Here is an 11,294-nt window from a genome sequence, read left to right as displayed (position 1 = left end):
AAATGCTGGGCTGGATGAAGCATAAACTGGAATCAGGATTGCTGGAGAAATATCAATAACCTCAGATACGCAGATGACACCACACTTATGGCAGAAAGTAAAGAAAAACTAAAGAGTCTCTTGTTGAAAGTGAAAGAGGAGAGTGAAAAAGTTGGCTTAAAACTCAACATTCAGAAAACTAAAATCACGGCATCTGGTCCCATCACTTCATGGGAAATAGATGGGGAAACAATGGAAACAGTGTCAGACTTAATTTTGGGGGGCTCCAAAATCATTGCAGATGGTGATTGCAGCCATGAAATTAAAAAACGCTTGCTCCTTGGAAGAAAAGTTATGACCAACCTAGACAGCAGGTTAAAAAGCAGAGACATTACTTTGCCAACAAAGGTCTGTCTAGTCAAAGCTGTGGTTTTTCTAGTAGTCATGTATGGATGTGAGTGTTGGACTATAAAGAAAGCTGAGCACCAAAGAATTGATGTCTTTGAAGTGTGGTGTTGGAGAAGACTCTTGAGAGTCTCTTGGACTGCAAGGAGATCCAACCAGTCCATCCTAAAAGATATCAGTCCTAAATATTCATTGGAAGGACTGATGTTGAAGCTGAAACTCCAATACTTTGGCCACCTGATGTGAAGAACTGACTGACTCATTTGAAAAGACCCTGATGCTGGGAAAGATTAAAGGCAGGAGGAGAAGGGGACAACAGAGGATGAGATGGTTGGATGGCATCACTGACTCAATGGACATGAGTTTGAGTAAACTCTGGGAGTTGGTGATGGACAGGGCAGCCTGGTGTGCTGCAGTCCATGGGGTCACAAAGGGTCAGACATGACTGAGCGACTGAACTGAACTGAACTGAAACACAAGAGGAAGAAGGTCCTTGCCTTTAAGGAATTTATGCTCACTAGGTGTTCTGTTTCTGTTTTTAATATGGGGTCGGGCACTATTCTGAGATTTTAACCAGTGTGATTTTCCTATGCTTTCTCTACCCCAGCCTGTTCCCTCAGTGTATGGCTATTACACGGCAGAGATTTAGAAAGAAGAGTCATCTCTTGACTTCTAGGTCTGGAAATGGACTTTAGGAAGTCACAGCAGAGAGAAGAGTTTTAGAGAAAAGGCCTGGGATTTCATGAGCTGCAAGGCAACATAAACTTTAGGTTTGGAATTATAATTTGCAGGCGTGGGTGGGAAGGTTGGCCCATAAGGTACTGTTAATAGTTTTCCCATGGTCTCTCTCAACTTGCCATGTTTAAAAAAATATTGTTGTTTCATGTTATTCTAAGTAAACAAAGGGACTTCCCTCGTGGCTCAGTGGTAAAGAACCCGCCTGCTGATGCAGAAGACGTGGGTTTGATGCCTGGGTCAGGAAGGTTCCCTGGAGAAGGAAATGGCAACCCACTCCAGTATTTTTGCCTGGAAATCCCATGGATGGAGGAGTCTGGCAGGCTATAGTCTATGGGGTCCGAAAGAGTTGGACACAACTTAGTGACTAAACAAAACAAAAAGTAAACAAAAATTGAAAATATTAGCCTGAATTTCATTGTTTATTTTTATATTGTAGAATATCCACTTTAAATGCAAGTATAAGAGCATTCAACTTATAAGCAGAATCATTAAAAAGATCTAATTCATATTTTGTAGATTGTAGGTGCTTATGTAGTCCATTCTTACCAGAATAATGGAAACTACTGCACAAAACCAATTCAGTCGTTTTTATTTCACTTCTTGATATGTGCTCACTCCACCAACCCTCTATTTTCAACTTTCTGAAGAGTAGGGAAGGACTAAAAGGAAAAGGAACTATGGAGTGCCCTATATTTCCCTTTCCTTCTGTGTCTTCATTTTCAGGATGTAAGATTCCTTGGCTGTTCATGTCTTTAGAATACTATGGCCTTTTTTCTTGCTTCAGAACAAGTCCTGGTTTGAATGGAAGGCATGACCTCTCAGGGCTGTCAGCGCCCCTACTTACTCAATCAAAGATGAAACACTCTTACATCTTGCCGAGCTCACAAACACTTGGGACAACCAGAAGTCTGTGCTCATGTGGCAACAGGAACAGCAAACATACAATGCATGAGTATGCCCTCTGCTCCACTGTCTCACCCAATTCCACATACAAAACATAGGTTCAGAAATACAATCAAGACAGCATAGCAGCAGAAAGCCCTTCTGAGTGCAGGCTCCTGTGTGTTTGCAAAGGTGGCATACGATGCTGGCACTGTTTTCAAGAATGGTTGAAGGGCCCGGTTGCCTCACTCAGAGGAAATAATGATGTGCTGGCCTGGGGATGGAAAAGAAAGGCTGTGGCTTTGAATACAAGTATCGTTGAGAAAGGATCTCCATGTTCTGCTCTTGTACCCCACACGCCCACCTCTTCACCAGGCCAGACCTCAGAAACCACTGCTGCTGCTAAGTCACTAGGAGAAGATAAAAGCAGGGAAGACCTGAACCTTGCATCCAAAGCTTCCACTGAACAGTTGGGAAATAGAAAAAAATTCACAAAGAAAAAAAAAAAGCTATTTATCATCCTACCATCCAGAGAGAGTCATTGTTAAAATTTTGTGTGATTTGTAACCTATGCATGCATGCATGGTAAGTCGCTTCAGTCGTGTCCGACTCTGTGTGACCCCATAAACAGCAGCCTACCAGGCTTCCCTGTCCATGGGATTCTCCAGGCAAGAATACTGGAGTGGGTTGCCATTTCCATCTCCATTGTAATCTATAGTCATACAAAAATTTTTTGTGTGTGCAAAATTTTAAAGATAAACATTTCTCAGGCCACTTGAATACACTGCTAGAAAATAGTTTTAAATATAACTTCCCATTTGAAGATGAGGATTTGGTGGTGGTTTGCACAGTGAATTCTGGAGGGAAGAGTCTGTCAACAGAGATCCTGGTCAGGAGATAAATGCAAGAATCCCAGAGGTGATCTGGGCTGGAGGTCTGCAAAGAGGAGAGAAAAGAAGGGACTAGATGAGGCTCAAAAATAGAATGCAGAGCAAGAAAAAAAAAACCAAGTTGTCAAATATTCCATCTATTTCTAGTTCGAAGGCAGATAAAATCAAATACTATGTTATTCAGGAATACATACATAACCATTACAGCTGTAAAGCAGAACAAAATTCAGAAAGGTAGTTCCCAAGAGAAGCCAGCCAGGGAGGCAGTTATGTTCAGAAATGGGCACACGGCCACTTCCTAAGGGGCTGGTAGTAGCCTGTTTCTTAAGCTGGGGTGGTAGACATATGAGTGGCTAATTTTTAAATTTTGTAAACAATACCCTTTCATTTTATTCAGGAACATGTCAGAGACAAATGCTTTGGAGTTTTTAACTGATTTTAAGAAATGCCCCAAATAAATCTGAGACTGTTTGCAAGTTTGGTTCCAGACCAGTGCTCAGTTGCTTCAGTCGTGTCCTGACTCTTTGTTACCCCATGGACTGTAGTCCACTAGGCTCAGGTCCATGGGATTCTCCAGGCAAGAATACTGGACTGGGTTGCCATGCTCTCCTCCAGGGGATCTGCCTGACCCAGAATCAAACCTGTGTCTCCTGCATCTCCTCCACATTATAGGCGGAATCTTTAACTGCTGACCAGTACAATAAAGCAAATATCAAAATAAAGTGAGTCATGAATTTTTTGGTTTCTCAGTGCACATAAAGGTTATGTTTACACTTCTCTGTAGTCTATTAAGTGTACAATAGCATTATGTCTAAAAAAACCAACAACAATATACTTACCTTAATTTAAAAATACTTTATTGCTAAAAAAAAAAAAATGCTAACCATCATCTGCACCTTCAGAGAGTCATAATCACTTTCCTGGTTTCCTGGTAGAGAGATTTGCCTCTTGTTGATGACTGCTAGCTGATCAGGGTGGTAGTGGCTGAGGGTTGGGGCAGCTGTGGTAATTTATTAAAATGAGACAACAATGAAGTTTGCCACATTGATTGAGTCTTCCTATCACAAAAAAATTTCTTTGTAGCATGCAATTCTGTTTGATAATATTTTACCCAGAGGATAACTTCTTTCAAATTGCACTCAATCCTATAAAACCCTGTGACTGCTCTATCAACTAAGTTTACATAATATTCTAAATCCTTTTTTGTCATTTCAACAATCTTCACAGCATCTTTACCAGGAGTAGATTCCATCTCTGGAAACCACTTTCTTTGCTCATCTATAAGAAGCAGTTCCTCATCTGTCAGTTTTATCATGAGATTCCAGTTTAGTCGCATCTCCAGGCTGCACTTCCAACTCTAGTTCTCCCGGTGTTTCTATGACTTCTGCACTTACTTCCTCAACTGAAGTCTTGAAGCCTTAAGTCATTTGGAGGTTTGGAATCAACTTCTTCCAAATTCCAGGTAATGTTGATGTTTTTATCTCTTCCCATGAATCACAAATGTTCTTAATAGAATACACAATAGTAAATCCTTTATAGAAGTTTTTCTACTGATTTTGCCGGATTCATCAGAGAAATCACTATCTATGGCAGCTAGAGCATGATGAAATCTATTTCTTCAATAATAAGACTTAAAAGTAGAAACTATTCCTTGATTCATGGGCTACAGGATGAATGTTGTGTTAGCAGGCATGAAAACAACATTAATCTCATTGTACATCTCCATCCCAACTATTGGGTAACCAGGTGCAATGTCAAGGAGCTGAAAGGAATCTTTCTTTCTGAGCACTAGGTCTTAACAGTAGGCTTAAAATGTTCAGAAGACTATGTACTAAAGAGACGAGCTATCTCCTAGGCTTTATTTTTCCATTTATAGAGCACAGGCAGAGTAGGTTTAGAATAATTCTTAAGGGCTCTGGGATTTCTGGAATGGTAAATTAGCACTGACTTTGACTTCAAGTTACCAGCTGCATTAGCCCTTAACAAGAGAGTCAGCTTGTCTTTTGAAGCTTTGAAACCAGGCATTGACGTCTCTCTAGCTATGAAAGCTCTAAATGATATCTTCTTCCAGCAGAAGGCTGTTTCATCCACATTGAAAATCTCTTGTTTAGTATAGCCCCTTTCATTAGTTATCTTAGCCGGATCTTCTGAATAACTTGCTGAAGTTTCTGTGTCAGCACTTACTGCTTCACCCTCCACTTCGATGTACTGGAGATGGCTTCTTTCCTCAAACCTCATGAACCAACCTCTAACAGCTTCAGATTTTTCTTCTGTAGCTTCCTCACCCCTCTTAGCTTTCACTGAATTGAAGAGAGTTAAGATTAGGCTTTGGCTTAAGGGCATGTTGTGGATCTTTTGATCTTCTCTCCAGACGGCTAAAATTTTCTCCATGCCAGCAGTAAGGCTGTTTTGTTTTCTTATCGTTGTGTGTTCACTGCAGTCGCACTTTCAATTTCCCTCGAAAAGCTTTCCTTTGCATTCACAACTTGGCTTAGCTTTTAGCCTATCACAGCTTTTGACATACCTTCCTCACTGCTGCTGCTGCTGCTAAGTCTCTTCAGTCGAGTCCGACTCTGTGCGACCCCATAGATGGCAGCCCACCAGGCTCCCCCATCCCTGGGATTCTCCAGGCAAGAACACTGGAGTGGGTTGCCAATTTCCTTCCCCAATGCATGAAAGGAAAAGTGAAAGTGAAGTCGCTCAGTTGTGTCCAACTCTTAGTGACCCCATGGACTACAGCCTACCAGGCTCCTCCATCCATGGGATTTTCCAGGCGAGAGTACTGGAGTGGGGTGCCATTGCCTTCTCTGATCTTCCTCACTAAGCTTAATCATTTCTAACTTTTGATTTAAAGTGAGAAACATGCGACTCTTCCTATTGTTAGAACAATTAGAGACCAATGTAGGGTCATTAATTTGTCTAATTTCAACATCATTGTGCCTCAGAGAATAGGAAGGCCCAAGGAGAGGAGGGACAGGAGAAGAGTGAAGCAGACACCACAACATTTATCAATTGCTTGCTGTCTTATATGGTTGCTGTTTGTGGTCCCCCAAAACAACAGTAACATCAAAGATCACTGATCACAGATCACCATAACAAACAGAATAAGAAAAAAGTTTGAAATTTTCCACGAATTACCAAAATGTCACACAAAGACACAAAGTGAGCAAATGCTGTTGGAAAGAATGACACCAATAGACCTGATCAATATAGGGTTGCCATAAACCTTGAATTTGCAGAAAACACATCTGTGAAGGGCAATACCTTGAAGTGTAATAAAAACGAGGTATGCCTTATATTCTTTTGTATGCATGATTTAATCTAAGCCAATATATCTTAGGCTATTGCCAAAAGATAAGGTTTTCCACAACCTCTCACTCTTCTGAAACCTGAGGCTTTGCTAGAGAGGTCACACAAACTGGGGCTCTTCCCCCAAAACACTCCCATCCTTTTTACATCTTCACTATTCACATAAGGTGCTCTGGTTCTTAAATAACCGACTGGAGTATATTTATCAGAGAGTGTCCTTTCTGAGCTGAGACCAGAAGCAATGCAAACGTCCACCTGAATATGGACACACAGACACAAATACATGCAGGTCTAATCATGCATGGCCAGGAGCCAGAAGAGCTTTTTGCTCTGAAAGTATGTGCTCACAGCATGGGTAGCCAGTGATTATCACACTGTTCCTGCTTCTGAAGCATCCACCCCAACCAAATCTCGGATGTGAAGGGGAGCTGTCACTATTGTTGTTTTGTAGCTAAGTCGTGTGTAACTCTTTGCCACCCCTTGGACCACAGCCCACCAGACTCCTCTGTCCATGAGAATTCCCAGGCAAGAATACTGGAATGGGTTACCATCTTCTTCTATAGGGGACCTTCCTGACCCAGGGACAGAACCTGCATCTCCTGCTTTGGCAGGTAGATTCTCTACCACTGAGCCGCCCAGGAAGCCATGATGAGGAGGAATATCTGCCAAGTGTCTCACAGGGTCCACTTCAAGTTATGAAAGACAGTTACACGGCAGTTGGGTCAATAAGCTACATGAGTCGATATACTTTCAGCAGGTTCACAGAAAAGCATGTTTTATTCTAGTGTGATATACATAATATATTTTATCCTAATATTATATGCATATTACATATGTCACTGACACCTAAAAGCCATGATTATTGCTTTGAACAAAGCTTAGCTAAAGTAGAGAGAAAAACCAGCTTGAATTAATGATTTAAAAACTCTCTCGTTGTTATTCAGTCACTCAGTCATGTCTGACTCTTTGTGACCCCGTGGACAGCATCATGCCAGCACTCTCTACCTGTATTAACAATAGTGTAACTGGTGCCTAGAGATAGAGCAGATCATGAACACGGTTCACTATGGTGGTACCTGTAGGTGGGAAACATTGCACAGGAGCTTGGCAGCTCTTAAGAATAGTGGAATGTGGGCAGCCCTTATCTTATGGCCCCAAACACAACTTGTGACCCAGGAGACTACAATAAACCTCTCCTCATTCCAATAATAATTCTATGTTGAGCCCCCTTTCTCTGCCAGACTCTTGCAAAGTGCCCTAAGTGCATTAGTTCATATAGTGAGTAATAGTTGTGCTTGTTCAAAGTTATCTCTCCTCCTTATCTTCATCATCATCTTCATCACAAGGCTTTGCTGCTGGTTCCTCTGTGGAAAACCATCCTGGCAAAGTCAATCCTGCACCCAGCCCTGTTGTTATGTTGAAGGGTAATAGCACAAACTTACATGAACTACCTGCAATATGATTTTGCAATAGGGAAGGGTATCAAGTCAACACTTTGTACACCTTAAACGTACACAATATTATATGTAAATTATATCTCAATGAAGCTGGAAGGGGGAAGAAAGAAATATCTACAATGGAATTGAAAACAAACAATTTATCTCTTGTCTGGTATAACTTTTTAGTGCACACCTCTCATCTACCCTGATGCGTCTGTCTTTTCAGTTTTAAAAGGGAAGCAGAAACACTCTGTGCACCATTATCCCACTGGAATAGTTTGAAACCTAACCACTTGATCTCTAGCACAAAAAGTCATTGTAGGAAATACGACTTCTGATAAACAGTCCCTTGCATTAAGTGACAGTCTTGTGCAAAATAAAATAGATGAGTTATAAAAAAATATCTTTAAGTAATTATTTTATAATACTCAATAGACCATTAACTTTGCCATTACTCCCATTCATAACATGCGAGAAGAATAGAGAAAAATATATGTCAATAACTGAGAACCTTCTTTTAAAGTGCTGGCAATAGCGTACTAGCAACCTCTCGGTAAAGCATTTCTATGATGACTCACGGATCAGGTAGAGCTAGGATAAAAGAGTGCGGAGGATAAAAGTTTAGTTTAGTTTAGTTTAATTTAGTATGGTTTCATCAGAGTAAACTTCTCTAAAATGATAATAATCCCAAATGTAGAACTTCTACAAATTAAAGAGAGACCTATCATATGTCAGTAAATTTAGAAAGGAATTTAAATGTAATTTTAGACTAAAAATTTGCAAATTGATGATGCATCCTTATGGAACAAAATTCAAAGATACAAAAGGATAGATAATAGAAAATGTTTGTCTCCCATTCTAGCCTCTCAGTTACCTCACAGGAGGCAAACATTGCTACCAGTTTCATAAATATTTCTATATAAATATACATTTGGTATTCATAAAATTAACATAGCATTATGTTTCCTTTTTGTAATGTAATTGATGATATTTTACACTGTTTCTGCACCTTTCTTTTTTCACTTAACAGTGTGTCAGCACAAAAAGAGGTTGCTTTAATCTTCTTCAAGCCTATGGAATATGGATGTATATGGATGTATCATAATTGTAGGGCATTTATACTGTTTCTAACTTTTTGTTAGTACAAACACTGCAACAAACCAATGACTTCACATGTGTGTACGGCATCTGTAGCATATATTCCCAGGAGTGGAATTGCTGGGTCCAAGGGCAAATATTAATATGTTTTAAAATGTGATGGCTATTGCCAAATTGTCTTTCACAGGGTGATCTACTATGAAATGGATATTTTATAAAGCACTAACAACTGCTATTGTGGTTGCTCTTAAAATTTATTAAATGCTTCTACAGTAATAGCATGTGATTTTTGTATAGTAAAATCAAGTCATAATACAGTTGGCCCTTAAACAAGGTTTGAACTGTGTGCGTGTGTGCAAAATTGCTTCAGTCATGTCCCACTCTTTGTGACCCTGTGGACCGTAGCTGGCCAGGCTCCTCTGTCCATGGGATTTCCCAGGCAAGAATACTGGAGTGGGTTGCCATTTCCTTCTCCAGGGATCTTCCCAACTCAGGGATAATACAGGCATCTCCTGAATCACAGGCAGATTGATAATATGGGCGTCTCCTGAATCACAGGCAGATTCTTTACCACTGAGCCACCATGGAAGCCCTGGGGATATGAAGGGCCCACTCTAAATTATACTGGGATCTTTGACTGCACGGGGCATAGGAAGGTCAGTGTTCCAACATCCTTGCTTTGTTCAATGCTTTTACATATAGATACCCGTCACTTTACACACTAGGTGTTAGCAGGAATGGCACACTGGGTATTGTGCTTGCATTTTGTGGTCTTAGAATTGCCTGCATGGTAAGCAATCTGTGGTTTAGCTAGGCTTTTAAAAATGGACCTATAGAGAGTTTAGAGGATTTTTAGAGCAGTGAAAAGACTTTGTATTATAAAGATGAATATCTGTCATTATACAGTTGTCCAAACCCATATAATGTACAAGGCCAAGAATGAACCTTAAGGTAAACTATGGACTTTAGGTGACTGATTTGTAAAGGTAGGCTCATCCTTGGTAAAAAATGTATAATTCTGGTGAGTGATAATGATGATGGGAGAGGCTATGCTTGGGTAGGGGCAGAGGCTATATGGCAGATCTCTGTACATTGCTCTCAATTTTGTGGCTCTAAAAAAAGCCTTTCAAAAAGGCATATAAAGTGCTTATATTTACATATGTATATCTTTTTTGTTAATAAATGTAAAGGGCAGTATTTCTTTGGTTGACTGGAGTTTAGAAAGTGAAACTGAATAGAAACCAAGATGAAAGATAATGATCAGGCTTCCTTTTAAGTGTTGACTGCAGCACAAACAACCAAATTATGAGAAATAAATTACAGTTTTAAAAAATCCCCTGTTTTAATTACTGCAAATGTTACTATGACTAGGTAAGAATTATTTTTAATCACCTATAATTACATGGATGGTGTACATCTAAGAGCATAAAGTCAGTATCCAAAAGCACCAATTAAAAAAAAAACAAACCACCAAACCTTAAGGCAAACTTTACTTTTGTTTGAAATGTGCAATATTTTCCTTCTATATACGTCCCCTCCCAAATAAATTTTATGGTTAGAATTACTAGTTTTTAGTAAATACAGAAAGCCAGATAGAAGCATCCTTTTTCTGAATTCAGTGAGTTTGTGCCTTACCCAGTTTGAGCAAATTCTTGGCGAATATTTCATGAACTCCCAAGAGACCAATCTATTTGATATGTTTAGGAGGCATGTAAAATAAAGTCGCCTAGGTTTTAAAGCTTCAGAAATTCCCTGTGCCAGAGATAGCTCCCTAGACCTGCAATTAATAGTTGGAATTATAAAGGAATGCGCAAAATGGAATTCTTCCTTATCACTGCGTATTAGGAGCTTCCATTCTAGGTAGGATTTTTCGTCCTTTACTTCACGACGGAGGGAAGGAGAGCTAGGTCTGCGGTTGGAAGTGTCTATAAATAGAAGGTGAAGTGTTCTAATACCCGGAGGGTGCGTCACAGCGTCCCTCCCCTGAGCTGCGAGCTGCCAGGCGGCCGCGGGAGCTACTGCGCGGCACCGGGACGCCCGCCCGGCTTCCCGCTCCCAGCCTGTCCGGCTGTCACCCAGGAGCTGGGGACCTGCGGGACAGGAACGGGCCTGGGGAGGCGCGAGGCGGCCCCCGCATCCTCCCGACTCCCCCGCCTCAGGTGGCATTGGACGGACCCACCCCCGTGTGCACGATCCCAGGACCCAGGCGCCCCTGCCCAGGTGGCCGCCGCACGCCGCCGCCGCCCCCTTCCCAACCGTCCCTCCCTTCTCCCCGCGGGCGCAGGGAGAACAATAACCCGGAGCGCGCCGGGGAAGCGGAGACTCCCTGGCGCACAGACAATGCGAGGGGAGTTCCGAGGGGGCGGCCCCAGCGCGCTGCGCGTGCCCGCGGGGCTGCCGGAGGTAGGGGGCGGGACCGCGGCCACTGGCCGGCCCCCCAGGCACTGTTGGAGGCCACGTGGAGGGTATTTAGGTCTGTTGAAACGTAAAATTTCAGTGTCTGTTCAAGGCTGGGGAGAATTTCCTCCAGATAGAAGCTCGTCCGGCGGTTATA

General features: G+C 41.6%; 1 pseudogene; it reads right to left on the bottom strand.

Annotated features, from left to right (window-relative positions):
- Positions 1–3,855: 3,855 nt before the first annotated feature.
- LOC138074637 (tigger transposable element-derived protein 1-like) lies at positions 3,856–10,906 on the bottom strand (annotated as a pseudogene).
- Between the last annotated feature and the right edge of the window lie 388 nt (positions 10,907–11,294).

The sequence above is a fragment of the Capricornis sumatraensis genome, chromosome 1 (assembly GCF_032405125.1).
Source record: "Capricornis sumatraensis isolate serow.1 chromosome 1, serow.2, whole genome shotgun sequence".
NCBI classification, from domain to species: Eukaryota; Metazoa; Chordata; class Mammalia; order Artiodactyla; family Bovidae; genus Capricornis; species Capricornis sumatraensis.
Note: the sequence above shows the minus strand (reverse complement) of the source record. Positions and strands in the feature narration are given on the sequence as shown.